Genomic DNA, 22484 nt, shown 5'->3' with positions numbered 1-22484 from the left:
AAAAATGCTTCTATACGATCCTAATTAGTAGGGGACTGAAAAACAATAAATGCAATGCTAACTTGTCATAGATCTATAAAAATTAATAGTTTCCTTCCTCAGTTCTCAGCATTTTCTCTCTTCTTTAAATGTACCAAATTAGAGACGGTCACTTTAGTTAGGCAAGACATTTAACTTATCTCCGTCTCTATTTTTCCTGTATGTGAATTGGCAGATAATAATAGTAACTACTTTAAATTGTTGCTGTGGATATTCAGTGATTTAATTTGTGTAGGGAAATTGGAATGGTGACTGGCACATATAAGTATTCACAAAGTTTGAGTATTAGTGCGGGATTTTATTTTATTTTTTAAAGATTTTATTTATTTATTTGACACAGAGAGAGAGGGAACACAAGCAGCGGGTGTGGGAGAGGGAGAAGCAGGCTCCCCGCCAAGCAGGGAGCCCGATGCTTGATCTCAGGACTCTGGGATCATGACCTGAGCCAAAGGCAGCTGCTTAAAAACTGAGCCACCCAAGTGACCCTAGTGTTGGATTTTATTTTATTTTATTTTATTTTATTTTATCATTTTATTTTAAAGACTTTATTTATTTATTTGACAGAGAAAGAATGATCACAAGTAGGCAAAGAGGCAGGCAGAGAGGGAAGCAGGTGAGCAGAGAGCCTGATGTGGGGCTCGATCCCAGGACCCTGAGATCATGACCTGAGCCTAAGGCAGAGGGTTAACCCACTGAGCCACCCAGGTGTCCCATGGGTTTTAAATATTCATTGTTATTATGGTATCTTGAAAGCACACACAAGTTGCACTGGACTGGACAGATTTATTACTACTTCATAGCAAATAATAAGTGTGTACCCCCCCCCCCCATTACCCTAGTTTTTCCTTCTGAGGTGAAGTCTTGTGAACCAGGGATGGGAATTTTCTCACGTGAGTAACTAAAGATCTCACAGTGAGGCACGAGGAAAACTTACTTTCCTCTACTCACAAGGTTGAAGAAGGTAGCCGTTCTACTGGGAAGGTCTTCCCTCTCCTCCAGCCATTTGAGATGAGAACACAGTCTCTGGAGGTGTCTGATGGTTCTCTTTGTCTCAGCTTTTAAGATGTGGAGTTTTCTCCAAGTCTCTAGGCTCATTACTCATTGATGTGTAAATACCTAGGAAGATAAAGCTCCCGTCTCCGCAGGTACTTAACTTATGGACCTAGTTCAGGGCAATAACTTCTGGCCTCTCTAGGAACAAAGAGACATTTTACTACATTTTGAATTAGAACAATTAACTAGACAAATACCTACACATTTCAGGGTATGTGAAAAGCTTCTTGGGCAGTGAGGGCTTTTCACAAGAACAATGAGAAATTCAGGCAAGGTTAATCTTTTTAAGTCAGTATCAGCATGGGTATTAATATTAGTACGCATTCTTGTTATATGCTTTCACAACAGACTTATGTTCCATAACACTTATTACCACTCTTGAAGCTTTATGTTTATTATTTCTTGTCACGTGTGTATAAACTACTAGTTTGTAAATTTCAAGGTGGTGAGGATCATGGAATGTTTTGTTCACTCCTTTGACTCACAGTGAGAACACACCCATCTTATATTTTAAGCTATGCACTGTCTTCATTATGCAACAAAATACTGCACTGCTCAAACTGAAATTGACACTTCTGAAATAACGAAGTTTAAAATATTTTTCCAGGTCAAATGATCACTCATGAATACCTTTCTTATTTAAAAGAATGGTAAGTGGTTAATAAACACATGGGGGAATTGTAAAAATCTTTATTAAGGACTCAAAGGAGTTACATTTTCTTTATCTCTTCTATATTTTTAAATCCATTAAAATATGCGAGGTGTCAGTCTAATTCACGATGGCAGCTAGTGTATAGTTCAATAGTTAGCATTTAGTAGTTGTTCAACAAACAACTGGTTGAATTAATGAATCAACAAATTACATAAGCAGCTTAAATTTAATTTGACTGAGCAATTTATTAAGCTGTCTTAAACAAGTAAATAGTTAAGGGGCACCTGAGTGGCTCAGTCAGTTGGGCATCTGAATCTGGATTTCGGCTCAGGTCATGATCTCAGGGTTTTGAGATCTAGCTCCTTGTAGCAGTGTCTGCTTAAGATTCTCTCTCTCCCTCTTTCCCTGCTCCTTCCCCCCTTAAAAAAAATTAGTTATTACTAGTAATTTTATTAGTTTTATTGAATAAAATCATCCAGAATTATTTTGTTTTCCCCTTATTTTAGGATGTTAAAACTGCACTAGCATCTCTCCAGAATGTATGCAATTATTATTAAACAGGTGTTATACTCTATCTTACTCAAGTTATAAGATTTTAGAATCATTTTATTAAATTATATTTACATCGCAATAGTACATTCAATCCTATGTACCACTTGATGAATTATCACAATGTAAACATATTTTGTAACTACCCACATCAAGAAATATTACAGTACCAGCAACACAGAGAGCCTTGGTGTCAGCCTCCCAAAATCTATACTCTCCTCTCACTCAAAGAAAGCCACGATCCTGGCTTCTAACAGCGTAAATTAATTTTCCTTTTTATTGAACTTTATATACAAATTATATAATACATTCTTTTGCATATCACCTCCATATTAAGTTTTTACTACAGTATTATTCATATTCATCTACACTGTCGCCTGCAGTAGTAGTCATATATACTTACTATCACACTTATCACAGTTTATTTAATTTACTGTTGGTGGGTATTTGGATTGTTTTAGCTTCATAGCTATTAATGATAATGCTGAAATTACTATCCTCATACATTTCTTTGATGCACATGAGAGTGTCAGCTATATACATTTCCAAATGAGGAATGGCTAGGTCATGGGTTATGTACTTGTTTAACATGGAAATTTGAGTCAGAGAGTTTCTAAATGTAATTTTTTTTTTATTTACAATCTCTCCTGCACAGTGTGAGAATTTTCATGGTTTCACGTCCTCACCAACACTTGATATTCTCAGTTTTTCTTAATTTATCTTTTCTAGTGGTATACAGTAGTATTTCACTGTATTTTTAATAGAGCATTGACTTGATAACTACTGAAGTTTGGTACATTTTTGTGTATGAATTGGCTGTTTGGATATTATCTTTTGTGACTGTCTGATAAAGTCTCATCCATTTTTTAATGGGACTGTTTGTCTTTTTCTTTTTTGTAAATTTACTTTTTATATTTTTGATACAAGCCCTTTGTTAATTATATCCATTACAAGTTTCTTCTCCCACTCTCTGACCTTCCTTTTTACATTTTTAATGATGTTATTTGAAGAACTGATTTGTATTTAATGTAGCCCAATAGCTTCCATTAACACTTAGTATTTTTGTCTTGTTTTAAGAAATTGTTCTCTGTGTAAGGGACATGAAGGTAGTTTCATATGTAATTTTCTAGAGGTTTTATAACTTTACCTTCAAATTCTAACATATAATTTGTCTGAAACAATTATCTATCTAACTGGACCTTTTATTGGAAACTTCACTCTTATTATACAGAATTTTTTATGGTGATGGAAATGTTTTATATCTCTGTAGTCCAATACAACAACCACTAACCGTATGTTATGAAGCATTTGACATGTATATATGTATATACTGAGGAACTGAATGTTTCATTTTACTTCCAGTCATTCATTAAAAATTAAATTTAAACAACCATATGTAACTGGTGGCTACCTTATTGGACCACACAGTAAATTCTGTTCCAGTGACCTATTTTTCTGTATTTCACACCAAATTGACAATTACTATAGTCTTATAATACATCTTTGAGGCCTCTGAGATGATCCTCAGGGTCACAAACCAATAAAAAGGCTCACACTATTCAGAAAGAGTTGTTATACTCATGGTTCCCGTTCATTATGGTGAAAGGATAAAGATTAAAATAAGCAAAAAGAAAAGGCATATTGGGCAAGTGTAGAAGAGATGCCAGGCTTCTGGTTATTATCTGCTAGAGGAGTGGTGTCAAGAGCTCATATTTCTCTCTACAATGATGACTGGTAATTCTCACAGAATATTACCAACAAGGAAATCTCATACATTGGAGTCTAGTTTTTCCTGGGGGTTGATCATTAGACATGGCTGACCACCCATTTCTAGCATAGACTAAGTCGCATAGCCCAAAATCTCCAGGTAAGTAAAGACAATTTTATCAGGAAGGCTTGGAGGTCATCTCTCAGCCCTGAAGGCAAAAGGCCAACTGTTCTAAACTCTTTGCTGCATATATAATACACCTCAAGATTTTATAGATTATATCCAATTCATTCTTCTTTCTTCCAGATTTCCTTCAACATTGTTGGACCTTTGAATTTTCATATAAAACCTGTAGTCCACTTGCGAAGTTTCTTAACAGACTTTCTCAGGTTTGTTGAGCAAAAGTGGAAATAAAAGAATAATAAATAAAATAATATAAATTAAAAATTTAAAAATAACATAAAATAAAAGATTCAATAAGGAAAGGTAGAAGTTTTTCAAAATGTCCTTGCTGCCTTTACATTTGGCAGAGTTTAAAGAAGAAAAAAAAATTAGCATAGAATTTGGAGAATATGAGGGAGTTGAGGTTTTAATCAAGCTTTAAATAATGGCAAGTTTAAAATTGTTGACAAATAGAATGAGCATAATAGTCAGGAGTATGACATAAAAAATTGGTGACATAAAAATTGTAGCACAAGTGCTACAATTTGGGTTGTGATACTAAAATATTTCAGCAATCAGAATAATCATGCAACATGGTAAAATCCTCTTATTACCATTCCACTGTTTGAAAAACCTGAATAACACATTTAGTGAACCAACTCAATCTTAGGGCTCAATCATATCGAACACTACTAGTTATTTAGACAAGCTAAAAGGACAAAGGGAAAGTCGTATCTAAAATATGAAATTAATTTCATGTGAGGCTTTGTGCAGGCAATGTAATAATTTTGAAGCTACTTAGAAATTTCATGTATGAAATCTACCAAATATCAACAACTACCAACTACCAACAACTATCAAATCTGCCAAATATCAACAACTTGTGTTGTGTGTACACTGTTCTAAGCATTCATTAAATTTAATTTCTCTGTTGTCGATAATCTTATTGACAATATGTATGTTGAAATACATATTTTCTCAATTCATAACACAGTTAATATATGTATTTCTTCTGCGTATACATTTAGAATATTGTTAATATATTTATTTCATTAATTAGATATACATGCAGTGATCACAGGCCATTCATAATTTATCAGAAGGAGATGAGCCCTTGGTGTTCTTTTCAAGAGAGTGTGTAGGGAACCGGAGATCTATAAACCACCAGAAAGTTAAATTATCCTACATAATACACTTAGGTACTATCTGAACACAAATTTTCAACATTCCTCAAAGAATACAAATTTCACTAAATCTGTAGGTAGTATTGTTATTTTACATAGTCTACCCTGTGATTTGTAGGAATTACTGTTACAACAGCAAAAAGCACTTGAAAAGTATCTGAAATTATTTTTCACTCAGGGCTACATATTTCTCTATCTTACTCTGACAGCGCACCATTTATATAAACATATTTATGGCTGTGTCAGTTCATATCAAGCACTTTGGGACAGCGAGAAAATGTAATCTAGATGGAAGAGAATTTCATGTGATTCTCAAGGGTCCATGTCCTACTGTAATGCATTAGAAATCGCTATCAGAATGTTGTAACCTGCACATCATCACATCTCACGAGACATCTGTTACAATAATAGAAGTGCCCGAAGCTTCTTTTATTCTAATCCTGTCTTTGTAAAGCACCTAAATAAAGGGGTTGTTAGGGGAAATATAGTATAATGCTTGCTAATTATTATTTTTGGAAAAATAATGCCAGAGAAGCAGAAATGATCTCGACTCATGTTTATGTACCCTTAAGATGAATGTTGATGTGGATATTCAAAAGAGACACTAACCATATCTCAAACATTGTATATCTTTGTTCTTACTGCCAACCTTTAAATTTTTCATGTCTAGCTCACAGCATTACCTTAACTTGTTAAGATAAAACACATTCTTTGCTTTGTAAAGCATTTTTAAGAGTGTTTGTATGTATTACTTCTTTTAGTCTTCATACCTTAGCATACATTATTATTCTGTACGCATAGGGTAGAGTATAATTTTGAAAAAAATAAATGGTTCAATAACATGGTTTTCTTCTCTTTAGATGATAGTATGGTTTTTAATTAAACAAAAAAACATTCTAAACCCATGAGAACAATTGGTTGCTAATATATGCATTATATACTATACATTGTATGGATAATCTATAATTATAAATATCTTAATTTACCTTTTTAAATAAAACCAAGGCATTATAAGTTATAAATTATTTCTAATGCAGTTGTTCTTCCTTCCCTTATACAATTAGCATAAATTGCACTTTTTCATTACATAGCCATAGTATACGATTACATGTAACTTCAGAAATTGTGTCTATATTTTACATCTATTTAGTGTGCATTGTATATAGTGTATATTTATTTGTATCATACACCTCTGCAGGCTGATTACAGATCTTCCTCTTCCTCCAGTACTTTCTCTCCTTCTCTTGGATACTATGGCTAGAAATCAATAGATTTAATCTTAGAGCCTAACTTCTCAAAAAAAAGATGACAATATTTTCAAATACCATACTGAACCTGAAGAATGATGTTTGAATATCAGATTCAGATATAAGAAGGAATGAAGTCAGAAAGCAATGAAATACGGGATATCATAATGCTGATTTTCAAATTTCTCTGCAATAATATTTTTGCATGAGTGACTGTATTTCTGTAGAAACACTTGCTCCACTAATCTCTCAAATTCTCTCATTCTTTGTAAGGTATTTGACTGTGCTTTGTAATATCATCAACCTTTTGTGGACATTGAGTTATCATACAAAAGACAAATTTAGAGAAAATTCTGCAATGGATCTTTCAAACTTAAGGTCGGGGTAACTAGACTTCCACATAATTATAGATGATATTATCTACCTGCCAGTGTTCATCTGTTCTTTACCTTTCTCTATCTTGGTTTCTACTTTTACTTCCACTTCAGTACTCTTTTTTATTTCATTTTTTTAAATGCTTACCCCTTCCTTAATGCCAAATATTCTTCCTTCCTTGTTTCATATCACCTTGTGGGCAAGAATTCATAAGAGCTCAACTAATCACTTAAAATTCATCGATGGTATGATTTCATAGCTGGATATAAATAACATTGTTTCAAACCTACAGTATTGCATCTAAAACAAAACCACCTTTCATTCTTCTGTAAGACAGTACCACATGCTCCATATTGTAAACATACAAGGTTCAGTAAACTAGGGGTACCTGGGTGGCTCAGTTGGTCAAGCATCTGACTTCGGCTTAGGTTATGATCTCAGGATCCTGGGTTGAGCCCCTTCTCAGGCTCTCTGCTCAGTGGGGAGGCTGCTTCTCTCTCTCAATCTCTCACTCTCTCTCTCAAATAAATAAGTAAATATTTTTTTTAAAGAATGTTCATTAGGGGTGCCTGGGTGGCTCAGTGGGTTAAGCCTCTGCCTTCAGCTCAGGTCATGATCTCAGGGTCCTGGGATCGAGCCCCGCATTGGGCTCTCTCTGCTCAGCAGGGAGCCTGCTTCCCCCTCTCTCTCTGCCTGCCTCTCTGCCTACTTGTGATCTCCCTTTGTCAAATAAATAAATAAAATCTTTAAAAAAAAATAAAAATAAAAAGAATGTTCATTAAACTATTAATATTAGTTAAACTTTTTGCATATCATCACCATCCAGAAGTACCTTCTGATAGGTAAATAGAGCATTTTTAGATATTTTATTCCACTTCTTATATCTTTGGGACAATGGGAAACATGAACTCCATTTTTGAATTTTCTTTTACTTTCCTAATCTTTATTTTTTTCACGTTCATTGGGAAACATTCTTTTTACATGTACAACCTTAAGAAATCCCATGAAAATTTTCAGAATCTTTTTTTTTCAGCATTTAATTAAAGAATATTTCTTTGTTCACGACACAATATATTCAAAGATCTGGAAGTTAGACTATATGCTCTAACATTTCACTGAAATATAATGGCTGTTTTGTGTTTAATATACATTTCCATCATTAAACAAATTTGCATCTAATAGACATTGCTGCAGAAAGCGAGACTATGTTAGTGAGCAATGGAGAGAAAAATTCCGCTCTCGTGAACTTTACAGTCTGATGGAAGAGATAGCTAAAAAACAAATATAGACAGAGATGACATAATTTAAACAATAAAATGTGCAATGAGAAAAATAAAGGAGAGTAAAGGGTGAGATAATCGAGGAATGATTTTCTGAAAAAATTTCATCAGAGTAGGGACCTGAGCCATTAGCAGGACTAGCCATATTAATTCACTATATTGATATACTATATGCACAAAACTCACTTATATTCATCCTGCCATGTAACCCACAAAACAATTTTGTTAGGTAAATATTATTTTACAATGGAGGAAATGATGCTCAAAGAAATTAAATGTTATTCACAAGACCATGCCCCTATAAAATGGCAGAGTCAGTATGTGAACACAAGTTTAACTGATAGTAAGGTCTGTAGTCTATACACTGCTGTATTTTCAATGGTCCCATTTTTTCTGTTTCTTTCTTTGATAAATATGTTGATTTCCAAGTTTCTTTCTTTCTAAAAGAATAAATTTACACCCAGAAGATCCCCATTTTCCACGCCCAGTTCTGGTCAAGAGGTAAATCAATTCTATAAGCATAAGTTTACATCTACAATGAGGTATGTTTTGTAGATGTGAAATTGACCACATTGATGGAAGTTCAATGAAGGAACCCCTGACCCATGCTCAGTCCCACCCCGGAAATTTAGGATTCAGACCAAGGGAGAGAAAGATAAAAAATAATCTTTACTTGCCTAAAATTGGGTGGCTCTGTTTTTTTATTTATTTATTTTTGTTATTATGTGTTTTATTTTTTAAAAAGATTTTACTTACTTATTTTTTAGAAGGAGAGAGAGGGAGCGAGCACACAAGCAGGGGTAGCAGCAGGCAGCGAACTAGGCTCCCTGCTGAGCAAGGAGCCCAATATGGGACTCAATCCCCGGACCCTGGGATTATGACCTAAGCTGAAGGCAAATGCTTAACCTAGTGAGCCATTCAGGTGTCCCTTGTTTTTCATCTTGTGCACTAATAGGGAACACTCTGTGCTAGAAAATATGAATGCAGACAACTCAGAAAATTCAGAAATGAAAAATCAAAGAAAACTCACATGTTCTGTGTTTTGGATAGCTCTCCTTGTTTGTTTTACCGTCTTTCCTAAGGCTCAGCTGCATTTGTGTCCTGATATCAAACATCCCTTTGTACTTCAAAAAAATACCCTGTTTTCCTTAAGCTAGCTCAAGTTATTTTCTATTCTATTCCTTGAAATCTAAAATGCTGTAGCTAAATGTACTTTTTTTTGTTTTTGTCTTAGTTGGGCAATTAACTCATTTTTATTGTAGAAAGAAACAAACACACCAGTAAAACGATTATTTCACTTAGTTCTACCATGCATAGTTAACTAGTTCCCACTAAGCATGTATCTTTCCAGATTTCTGTGGACATACACACGTATAAACACTTTTACGAAGATAAGAACATACTGTGAATATTTTGGTGTCCGTTTAAAAATTTACTTACTTGCTTGTCACTGGACATTTTTGTCTCACTAATATTTATACATCGTAAACTCACCTAAAACAACATCTTTGCACCTTTGTCTCTGGTATAATTATTTCCTTAGGATAAAGTCCTAGAAATGGAATTTCAAGGACTAAGATGTTATCAGCATTTGTAAGGCATCACCACGTTGTCTTGAGGGTGTCTCTGTTACATCTTTCTTCCAAACAAATTCCTCCGTGTTGCCGATCCCCAGTCTACAGCTTTCAGCACAGGTGAACACAACCGGGACACCACGACTGACACTCTTGCTCAGTCTGTCGGCCTTTAGCGAGTTGAGCAGCTGAGGCACGACCTGGAATTCAGATATTTTTTTGTCACCACAGAAAATATGGAATAGCCTCTCCTTGAGGGGTATTTTCACCAGAGATCCAGATGGGTGCAGTCCCTTTGCCATATCTGAGAAACTGTTCTGGCTTAAGGGCTATTTTAAACTTCTGGAAAATTTATCTTCTTTGGATTCACGTTTTGCCATGGAATCCCATGCGCCCTCAGGTGTTTTCACCCGTGCTCCCCTTAATTTCTGATTCATTTTCTTTTTTGACAACGTCAGGTGTAAACTCATCTTCGGTTTCTACTACAGTTTCAAATTCTGGGTAAAGGAAGTTGTGGTCTGGAATTGTTCTGTCCAATTAACATGGTTGTGTACAAACCTGCGGATGCTCAAATCTCTAGTCTAGAGCCTAATGCTCCTTACTGCAGTGACGTGCCATGTGGAATCTGGAGCAGGTTTTGGGGGCCTAGACAGCCACAAGGCCCACAGAAATGAGCACCAGACCTGAGCTGGAGGCACAGAGACTCCCCTGACTCTGGCAGAGGGTGCTCAGCACATGGCTTATAGGGATACAAGTCGTTTTCCCTGAGTAGCTGATTTCTAAAAGGCACAGGGCAGTACAGCGCCCGGCCCCAGAAGAGTTAATGCAGGGGCTACGTGTCCTTAATTATAAAATAGTGGGATTAAAAAGGAGTAGTGGCCAGACGTGTACTCTAAGGAAATGTTTCAGTCTACATTTTACTTCAAAAATCTGTAATAATGACGAGAAAGGAAGAAGTTGGAATTTGTTGGCAAGTCATATATTAAAACTGTCACAGCAGGGAGCCTGCTTCTCCCTGTCCCTCGGCTTCAGCTCTCCCTGCTGGTGTGTGCTCTCTCTCTGTCAAATAAATAAATAAATCTTTAAAAAAAAAAAAAAAAAGCTGTCACAGGATACAACCAATAGAATCAAGTATTTTCTGAAGTACCCAGAGAGTCCTTTGCCCAGATATAAAGGGGAGGTTCTCTAGCAGTTATTTTCACCCAGCATATGCAATTTAAACAATATTAAGTCTAGGTTGTTTACTTGGCAAGAATTTTTGATAATGAAATTTTAGCCTTTTGAATGCAGAGTGGGAGGCTGTGAGTAACAAGGCAAGTGGAATACATTTTCTCTTAACACAGTGTTTAGCTAGGGAATTCAGCTTACTGATTGGAATTTAAGTGACTAAAAGCTATTTTCTGGATTAATAATTTTAACAAATATTTATCTGATTTCAAGAACCATTTAATGTTTGGGCAAGCTGGCCTGTACCATAGGAGAGCCATTAGGTTAGAGCTTTAAATTGTAGTAGTTCATTGAAGAACACGAACTGAGACATGTGTGAAGGAAAAAAAAAAAAAAATTTAAGAGCTAATAAGAGCTGGCAGTGGCAAAATGACCTTAGTGATCAAATATATGATTACCAGATGCCAAAGGAAATGGTAATGACCTGGCTACAGTACTTTTGAGAGAACATTAAAAAACAAATCAACGAGCAAGCAAACTAACAATGTCTTTCTTGAAGTGTATAGTGAAATACTAACAGTTAAAATGTGCAGTAGACTTAGGCAGTTTTCTCTTAATTTCATATATTTCAACAAACCAAATTCTGACACATAATGTATTGTGATCCAAGGATTATGGATTCCATTCCATGGTTTAACGCAATTTTTTCTTTTTCATTTTCCATCTGTAAGAGATATGCTGTACTTTTGTAATATTGTGACTTCATCAAAAGAGAATTAAGTCATTTTTTTCTGTTTTAATGTTTATTAAATAGCTGTAATTAAGTATTACAATGTTGGATTTTTTTTTTCCCCAACAAAAGTAAGAGATAAACCAATGGCAACATTATGGGATATGCTAGTTTTATGATATGTTAAGAAATGAATTTATGTTCCTAATTTTAAAACATTCTAGCCTTACATTATTATGCTCATTATGTTCTGATTACATTTTGTCATTTATTAGTATGCTCTGCATGACTTCTGTGTGATAATCTATTATTATGTTGATTGTTATTATATTTAAACAACTTTTATAAAATGGATCCTGGTGCTTTTTATATTAAAAATATTCATATTCTTAATTACTCAATGCTAAGTTAATTGAGACATTTTACTGTTCCCTATATTAGAATTAAATTAAATTTAGCTTCTATAAGGTAGCTAAAAGATGCCTAGCACTTCATTGCTCTACTTGCTGTGCTCTCCTCTTTTGCCAAACCAAATATCAAGCAATGGTGCCCTGCAGAAAGCACGCTACCCAGTCATGTGAAACACTAAGTAATTCTATAAACTATAAATACATGATTTAAAAGTGATCTCTTTCTTCCTAGAAACATAAGTAATTAAGAACATTCAAATGACATTTAGTTGTGGGCATATGTGTAGTCTAGCTGATTATGAACTTGGAATTTTTTTTTTTTTTTTAAGAACTCAACAGCCTGTCTCACTCCTGAATTGTTATTTCTGGTATCATTGATTCCCGTTAAGTTCCCCTAATTCCAGAAATTATTTTTTTTACAAATATAAATGGGAGATAATACAGAGTAGGATAAGGAATGTAGCCCCCATAGACCTACAGTATAATTTACTTGTTTATTCCATAAGCTACAAACCAAAGCAGAGACAGAACTCTGGGAGAATGGGACTGAAGACAGGAGACTTTTGGTGAGAAGGAGAGAAATGAGAATTTGGATGATAGGACTAGAGACCTATGAATGCTTGCATACCTAGAGTTATGTGGTTTCTGGGGCAGGGTGGAAGGCTTCTACCTGGGTCTAAGTGTCCCCTTAGCCATGGGACAAATTTATCCTGGTATGTCTCACCAAATATTGTGTTGTTCTTTGTTATAATGTCTTATTAAGATACATTTGAGAACAGCAAGGATGTTAAGTACCTTTGGTCACAGAGTTTCAAATGAAGGTGAGAAATAAGATGATAACAATATTTTGAATATCTTTAATTCACCTGAAGCATGATCAAGTTTTCCAAGTTGATTTTTATATAGAAGACTTACCTTTTTTTTTTTTTCAATTTTTTTTTTCTCTTTTCTTGTAATGTTCCAGAAACATTAAGCAATGTATTAGGATTACAGAATTCCCTTCAGGAGACTGATTCCAAACTTTGGGTACAAAGTTATTATTTTCAAATACTTCTTTCGTCTTCCTTTCTTTTTTCCTTTGAATATTTCTTTTAAATTCATGATTTCTTTTAAATTCATGATTCAGGCTTAATTTAAGCCTGAGTTAATCAAAATCTCTGGGCTGGAACTGAATCATGAATCCTAAAGTGTATATATACACTTTAGGATATATGTGTGTATATATATGTGTGTGTGTGTGTGTGTGTGTGTATATGTATATATATGTGTGTATATATATGTATACGTATATATATGTATATATACATATATGTGAGTATATACATATATACACATATATATACATATATATACACACACACACACACACACACACACCAAAAATAACAACCTGAGGTTATGGCGTATCAAGTAACAATACTGGAGAGAGACAAGTAAATACGCAAGTATAATATAGAAATTGTACTTGTGACAAAAATCAAATTAAGATTACACAAAATACTTGGGGAGTTTGATTATACAGCCTGGATTTGGCAGACTGCTAATGTGGAAGACAGATTGTTAATCTTGAAGGAAATAAAACATCAGCTGATATTAAAATATATAGAATTGGATAAACCTTAATAATGCATGAGGATATGCCTTACAAGCCTAGGGAATAGTTTCTGCAAAAGTATGAATACCTGATAATACATTAGTAAACTGGAAAGAAAACTGCTTTTCTGACATTGACAAGAAATGCATTGGTGAGATGGGTATAAAAGTGTCACACTGATAGGCACTGAAGGATAGAAATTTTAATACTTTTTCCTGAGATTTGGAGAAACCAAAGATCTATTTTAAACAAAATTGTATAATGACCGAATCTGCATTTTAGATCAGTCTACTAAACAGACGGACTTTAGATTAGAATGGTGTGTTTTCTAAGGAAGAAGATAAATTGCCAGTGAAACACTGCTGGCAGAGTGATGCAAAGTACTATAATTTTTGCTTAAACATTATGTATAAAAAGCACTCTTAAAGCAAGTGTACCTTTACCCTATATTAACATTAATCCCATTTCCTAAAGATGCTATTTAAATTAACATCCATCTTCCCCTCCCCCCCCCAAGCTGGTATATATGCAAATGCAGCCTAAATTCTACTAATTGCTAACTTCTACTAATAATTACTTTTGGTCATAATACTCATAAATGGCTTCAATATGCTATATATTAATTATCTTGCTTTTGAGAGGAAACTTTATACCAGTGTTTCTGTGTCCAAAAAAAAAAAAAAGCCTCTTTTCAATATCCATAGTACCATTCGAGATTTACTACAAATATACAGTCATGATCTATTTTAAAAAAATGAAAATAATAAGTTTCCCCTTCTCATTCTAAGGGGAATCTTCTGTATCCTGAGTCCTTTTCCCTTGCTACAGGTTTCAGAACCATAATGTTGGCATACAGTACTTTCTGAGGTAAAAGTGTTATCTTTTAAACAGAAAACCAGCTTCTCCAAATAATTGATATTGAACTAGAGGTGACATAATTGAAAGAAAAAACATCTGCCAGAGAACTTGATGATGTTAGGCAATTCATATTAGGTGAAATTAAAAAAAAAATAAGTTTGTTTACTATTGAAGAGTAAGTTGGGGAATTCTCATAACAGGAACCAATGTGATCATAGAGATCATGAAGATTATAATGTGATCTCATCATTGAGTGAAAAGCCTAGATGAAAAAATGTATTATGGAGGACATCATATTAAGCCAGGCTTTGAAGCAAAAGTCCGGGGGTTTTAAATCTCACTTTAAAGAAGTTTGGGAACAGGATCCAAGTAGATAGAGCAATAGGTCTAAAGGTATAGGAAAGGTGTGCCTGGGTGGCTCAGTCACTTAAGTGTCCGAGTCTTCCTTTTGGCTCAAGTCATGATCTCAGAGTCATGATCTCAGGGTCATGATCTCAGGGTCATGAGGTTGAGCCCTCTGTCAGGCTCTAGGCTCAGCATGGAGTCTAACTGATATTATCTCTCTCTCTGCCCCTCTCCTGCCCTTCCCCTGCCCCAGGTCTTGGGCTCTTTCTCCCAATATAAATAAAATCTTAAAAAAAAAAAAAATTATTTAAAAAAAGCATGGGGGTGGGGGAAGAGTGTGGTGTTTGAGGAATGGGGAACATGTGAAGCATCAGGTTCAAGATGGCTAGGAAAGAAACTTAATTTTAAAATAATGAATGAAAAATCACTTATAAAACTTCTCTCTTCTTTCTCTCCTGCCGTTTCATATCCCAGTTTTCTTCTTTATTATTTTTCTATATTCCCATAGAGATATATAGAAATATAGATATAGATAATATACTATCCATATCTGTATGTGATATGTATACTATACATATCTATACATAGATGTGCAGGTACATGACTATAATATAATTATATGGTATATTTCTTATCATTGTTTTTCCAGTAGGATATAAGCTCACTAAGGACAAGGACTTCTTTGTAGTTTGTTTTTACCACTCTATACTTATGAGATAGAAGGATACCTGGTAGATAGAGGGTGCCCAATACATTTTTGATGAATAATTTAACGAGGAAAAAAAATGAATGTTTGAATGCAGTCAGGTGCAGTTTTTGGTTTACCCTTAGACAACAGAGAACCAGCTAGTGTATTTTCTCCTAGTTAATCTCTGTGGCAGCTTTCAAATTGTCCCTCCATCAGTTGCGTAGAAATTAACATAATTACTAAATCCAGATTATTTTCTTTGAAACTAGTAGCGTTCTTTTCCTGTACTAATGGCCTGTCTTAGCTTTTAAGCATCTCTTATCATTTTCTTTTTTCTGCTAACCTATTTGGTCCTGTATACTTTCCTTTGTCTGACTCATATGACACTAATATTAAGGTTACAACAGTCCTAAACAATCAACGGTATGAAAAAAATGTAGGGTCGCTAAAATTCGTTGACCTGTCTACTTTGTTTACATTGTACACTTAGTGCCCAGAACACAGCCCAGGTAAGAGGATCAATGCATGCATATGAACGAAAGTGTGAACAACGAGCCCCAATATAATATTACTGTGAGCTAAAGAAAAGATTTAATGAAACCTGATAGAAAATCACAGATAAAAGGATCACATTTGGCTTTCCTTGGAAGGATAATCCCAAATAATTATTTTAATTTCTTAATTATAAATATATTATTCGGTGTTCGAAATTGTATGATTTTTAAAGAATTACGTAAAGGTTTGGGGGGGACATTAATTTATTTGGAAAATTTTATATTAAGATATATTTTCATAAATATCAAGTAATCAGAAATATAAGGTGATAGAGTGCTTATTTAATGAGATGATTAGATGATTTCCAAAGGATTTTTTTTCCAGCCAAACTGGAATAGGTTTTCAGAAGAAAATAAATACTTTATTGAGAGTCCTCACAACATAGCTTTATCTTTATAATACTTTATCTTTATAATACTAGAGTTTTGGGGTTTTTTTTTTTTTTTTTAGTTTTTAGCTGAAATATACAGCTTTAACATTATTAGATTTAGAACTACTTTGGAGTTATTTAGAAACTTTGATGTGGACCTCCTTTAAAAATGTGAGATACAGGACCTCCTTTAAAAATGTAAGATGCTAGGGGCGCCTGGGTGGCTCAGTGGGTTAAGCCTCTGCCTTCAGCTCAGGTTCTGATCTCAGGGTCCTGATCTCAGGGTCCTGGAATGGAGCCCCGCATCAGGCTCTCTGCTCAGCGGGGAGCTCTGCTTTTCCCTCTCTCTCTGCCTGCCTCTCTGTCTATTTGTGATCTCTCTCTCTCTCTGTCAAATAAATAAATAAATGAAATCTTAAAAAAAAAAAAAATGTGAGATGCTGCTGCCATCAAGCATTTATCTCAAGCTACAAAGACCCATTCATTGTTAGGCTAATTATTAGTGTTGAAGAATTGTATCCAAATTCCCCATTAGTGTTTCTTTATGACTTTAAAAAATACTTGTTTAAAACAGCAACCAAAACTCTTAGTTGAGATACTATAGCACAGGAATAAACACAAAATCTGGATAAAATATTTTTGCCTCTATTGTTCATATTTCCGTAAGGTGACCTTTACATGTAAAAAAATTTGATTTGGAGAGATATCATTTCTAGTTAATGTATCTTTTCCCAAAAGTACTTTAGATTTCAAAATAAGTTATATGAGGGACTTTACTATAATATCACCAGCTTTGTAAGTATTTAAATATAAGCTGATTTCCTGCTTTCTGAGGAAGATTTGGAGGACAAAACACCCCATGCCTCATACTTGGACATTTGCTCTTATTTGTGTTGATCATCCCAGGCCACTCTGATGCCTGATCGTGGTAAGCATTCAGTAAATGTTTTCTTTACTCAGTAACCATTTCAAGGATATATGCAGTTCACAAATATGTGTGCATTTCTATTTGTATTTATATACATACACTTAAAATGTCATTGGGAAAAACTGACTTGGTAAGTGTGTCCTGCATACATCATCTCCATTTCCAAATTTCTATGATTATTTTGAGGCATAAAATATACTTGGTCATAACCTGAGGGAAACGCAGACAGTGCCTACCCCCTCACTATGGGACATTTTTCCCTTAGATGACATGCAGATCTGTCACAGGACGAGATGATTTATCTCCTCTGATTTCATCCTGTAAAGATGCCCTATACAAGGTGAAGTGATAATTTTCCTCAGAGTTAACATGTCCAATGTCTCATTTTTCATTCCAGTCCTTGTGAAATGACATCGAACACTAAATTGGGAACTAATTTTGGTTGTGAGCTTTGGCTCCCTGCCCACTTCTCTGGAAAAACAAGCAAATTATCTGTACTTTTTAGTTATAGAAGTTATACGATACTTGAAGCTGACTGATCAGTACAAGGATTTTTCTTTTTTCCTTTTAACCCACACTGGAAAAGAAAAAGAAAAAAAAAAAAACACATGACAGGAAATTTTGTAAATGATATATTTTTTTCCAGAAAATTAATCAAAAAGAAATATGCAAAGTGTACTTGTGGAAAAAAATAGGACGATTTAGAAGGACTTATGATGAAGAAGTAAGGTTGGCAGTATATTTGACTACGGCATTAAAACAGTCAATTAATTCAGTATGATTTTTGGGAAAAAAAGGCCACAATTATTTGAGAGTAAAAATTCAACCAGCCAACATGGTATTTTCATTCAGCAAGAAAAGTTGTTTGTAAATACTTGTCTAAAGATGAAACACAATTTTGGAACTTACTTTCTGAATGCATTTATTTTAGAACTTAAATAGGGTAGTCGATTGCAAAGTATGTTTGTTTAGGCAAAAGGTTTGTGTGATAAACTAAATTTTAGCCTGCATTTAGACTGCAGAATTATATATTTTTTCCTGAATGAATAAAACTGATCATGGATTATAACTTACTGGGTAAGTGTATTAACAGTGAGGCACTTCGAAACAAGGAAGTTAAATGACATGAAAAAAGCCATATAAAGATAAAAAAAAGAATAGAGAAATTTCGTGTGTGTGTGTGTGTGTGTGTGTGTGTGTGTGTGTTAAGATTTTATTTATTTATTTGACAGAGAAAGATACAGTGAGAGAGGGAACACAAGCTGGGGGAGTGGGAGAGGGAGAAGCAGGCTTCCTGCTGAACGGGGAGCCGGATGTGGGGCTCAATCCAGGACCCTGAGATCATGACCTGAGCTGAAGACAGACACTTGATGACTGAACCACCCAGGAACCAGCAGAAATTTTGTGTTTTTTAAAGTATGACTATTTTTATTGGATGGACAAGCTAAAAGGATATGAGTATTAGTGGAATTGAATATAAGTTAAGTAAGTAAGTGGTATCTGAGAATTGGGGAAATCATTTCCGTGAGCCCTGGCATTATGAAGGTCATAATCTAAATAATTTAAATAATGTTAAAAGTGAATGTAGAAAAGAGTAGAGGAATAGCTAGTGTTTACTGAAAGCTTGCTTTTTCCAGGTACCAGGTGAAATGCTTCATGTGGATTATTTTATTTATTCTTTACAATACCACCACCCATAAGGATCATTAATTGCATCATTTTATGGTTCATTTTATGGTTGAGGAAAATAAGATATAACAAGGAAAATCAATATTCTTATAATTTCCTACTTAGTAGAATCCAAGCCTCCATTTTTTAAAATTTAAACTAATACGAAGCAAAGTAAGGTGCATTTTTTAACCTAAAGCATCATTTTTTAACCTTAAACTAATAAAAAGCAAAGTAAAAAAGTGCTTACATGCTTCTAGCAGCACAGAAGAGAATGGTGAGGCATCTACAGAGGGATAGGAATAAGAGACATCATGTCAGTTGCGATTTAAAGAAGGGGTAACATTTCCTACTGCAGTACAGAAAGGGAAAATTACTTCAACAGATAAAGCTTTAGCAGCAAAGGCAATTAAAGACAAAATGTCCTCTTCATTGTAATTAGCAAGTTTTCTAGACTGTCTGGAGCCTATGGAATTTAAAAAGACCAAGCCTGGAAAAAGTATTAGCAGTCAGATCCTTGACTTAAAATTCCATGCCCAGGGGTGCCTGGGTGACTCAGTGGGTTAAAGCCTCTGCCTTCAGCTCAGGTCATGATCTCAGGGTCCTGGGATCGAGCCCCGCATCGGGCTCTCTGCTCAGCAGGAAGCCTGCAGCCCCTCCTTCTCTGCGTGCCTCCCTGCCTACTTGTGATTTATCAAATAAATAAACAAAATCTTTAAAAAAAATTCCATGCCCAAACTATGCTATAAAAATAGAAAGAACGCTAGGCAAGTATTCTTGTTTGTGTCAGAGATGGCATTCCAAAATAGTGGGAAAACAAGCAATTTTTTTTTTTCAAATTTCTGGAAAATTGGTTATTGACATAGAAAATAATTCATATGCTTACCTTACATCATTTAATTAAGTTAAATTTGAATAAAAGAGTTAGATGTGACTGGTCTAGAGTTCTTCAATCTATTGATCTTTCTTTTCCTGTTTGTTTTTTTCCCCCTTCCTTGAGAAGACGATTGGAGTAGACTGAATATTGGCCCCAAAGATATCCAGGTCCTAATTCCTGGAACTGCTGGGGTCCAGCCTTGGCAGGTCCGGGTGTCCCCGAAGGAAGGGTGGTGTTGGCAAGATGAACTGGAGAGCCTCACAGGGAGTTCTGGTCAGTAGTCAGGCATCTCCATCTTTGTTTTGATTATCGAGCTTCTTATATAGGCAGTTTAATGGGGGCAGGAGGTTCACATTCATGCAAAGGACATTAAAGAACTCAGCACTCATCAAATAATTTCTCTTTGTTTAGCACATGTTATTTTAGTTAAGCTATAAGGGTACAGACTGGCGCCAGGGATGGGGGACAGGGTCTTGCTTCTTGAGTAATCACGTCCCGCAGAAAGCCATGGGACATAGCACAAATATGTGCTTTTTGGTAACTTGTTCTGGGGTCTTCGGGAAAAGAAGATATAGGTTAATGGAAAACGAGGAACTTTGGGGATAATCCAGATAATAAAGAACTGTAGGAAAGCAAGACATAAGTTAACGGAAAACGAGAAGCTATCTGAAGAAACTAAGTATATGGGAGAGCAGTAAGAATGAGAAGGCGTTACCTTTGCAGGAGTCAGGGTGTATTTTATTTTAATTTTTATTTTTTATTATTTTTTAAAGATTTTATTTATTTGACAGAGAGAGACACAGCGAGAGAGGGAATACAAGCAGGGGGAGTAGGAGAGGGAGAAGCAGGCTTCCCGCCGAGCGAGCAGAGAGCCCGATATGGGGCTCGATCCCAGGACGCTGGGATCACGACCCGAGCTGAAGGCAGAGGCTTAACCCACTGAGCCACCCAGGTGCCCCGGCAGAGTGTATTTTAGTGGCTTGGCTTATGAAAGCCATGGACAAACATCAACCTAGGGAGGAAACCGTCTATTGTGGGACTCATTTAAAGTTCTCTATAGTCCCAAGTATGGAATAATTTACCTCCTGGTTGCTCCGGCCCACGAGCTGGAGAGATGATCGCAGCAGATTAGCAAGGGGCTCTTTGAGAGAGATATGAGATCAGAGGAAAAGGCAAGAGAGTAACAGACCATGCTTATCTGCGGGGCTATCCGTCCTCCAGGCAGTTGCCTGCAGGGTGATCCCGCCCTCCGCAGGGTTAGGCCTGCATTAGTTCAAACCTTAACCTAGTGAGGCAATGCCCTCGACCAGGCCTCATGGCTCCCAGCATGGAACCTGTGAGTGTGATCTTCTAGTGCTAGGATGTTGTGGATGTGATTAACTGAAGGGTCTGGATATGGCTGGACCCTCCAGGATGATCAGGGGGTGCCCTACATGTAATCACAAGTGTCCTTAAAAAATGGTTATAGAGGGAATTTTGGAGGGAAGTGAGAAAGAAGTCCACGGTAACCACGGAAGCAGGGGAGAAAAGGTGATACCATATGTGGCCATGATCCAAGGAACAAGAACAACAACCAGAAGCTAAAAAAGGCAAACGACTAGGTTCTCTCCTAGAGCCTCCGGAGGGAGTGCGGTGAACCCTATCATGGACTTCCAGCCTCTAAAACCATAAAATAATAAATCTGCATAGTTTTAAGCCACAAAATGCATGATTCTTTGTTATAGCAACCAGAAGAAATTAATGCAAAGATGTTCGTAGAGGTCTTCATCATATTATTATAAATTTACATGTTTATGAAACAATAAATTAAGTGTGAATTATGAAAAAATAGTACAATATAGGTGGCTTAATTTTTCTGATTGAAGAACGGATAAAACCTAAAAATGTATAAAATTAATCAGTGCAACTACTGGACAAATTATAAATTATCATATAAATTATCATAAAAATTGAATATCATAAAAAATTGAATATGTATACCTTTTTAAAAGCATAAAAATTGCGTGTAAGCAAAGCCAATATCGCAACAAACATTTCATAAGGTAACTTATGTAATACATGGAGCATTTCTATAAATTAAGGGGAAAAAAACTATCAACAGAAAACCTTGAAAACTCTCTGAGCATGGAGTTCATAATTCAAGGCATGTGCATGATTATTAAACAAAAGAGTTCACTCTGCTGATTAGAGAACAATAAATTAAAAAACAAGTGAAAACATTTTTAATTCTAATAAAATGGTATACATTCAAACACCTTATTTCAACGATTTATTTATAAAATCTCCAGCAAGTTTATGCTAGAATTGCTGGCTCTTGTAATTCAGATTCCTGATTTGCACTTTCATCACGAAACTTCCTGTTGCTAATGCTCAAATCTTTACAAACAACTTGCATCATACATTTTTCTGATACTCTGTTTGTTCTTCCAAGAAATCTTGGCTTTACTTCCAAAATATATCTTCTCCTACAA

The 22484-nt window shown here is 35.2% G+C and overlaps 1 pseudogene across 1 annotated transcript in view; it reads right to left on the bottom strand.

Moving 5' to 3' along the window:
• Positions 1 to 9822: 9822 nt before the first annotated feature.
• The window catches only part of LOC308355904 (programmed cell death protein 2-like), a 65420-nt pseudogene continuing 52758 nt past the window's right edge, over positions 9823 to 22484 (bottom strand). The window contains exon 2 of the transcript in view: positions 9823 to 10602. The product of the transcript in view is annotated as a programmed cell death protein 2-like (transcript). The remainder of the gene's footprint in view (positions 10603 to 22484) is intronic.

Source organism: Martes martes (genome assembly GCF_963455335.1).
Source record: "Martes martes genome assembly, chromosome: 15".
NCBI lineage: Eukaryota > Metazoa > Chordata > Mammalia > Carnivora > Mustelidae > Martes > Martes martes.
This window is presented reverse-complemented; position numbering and strand designations above follow the sequence as displayed.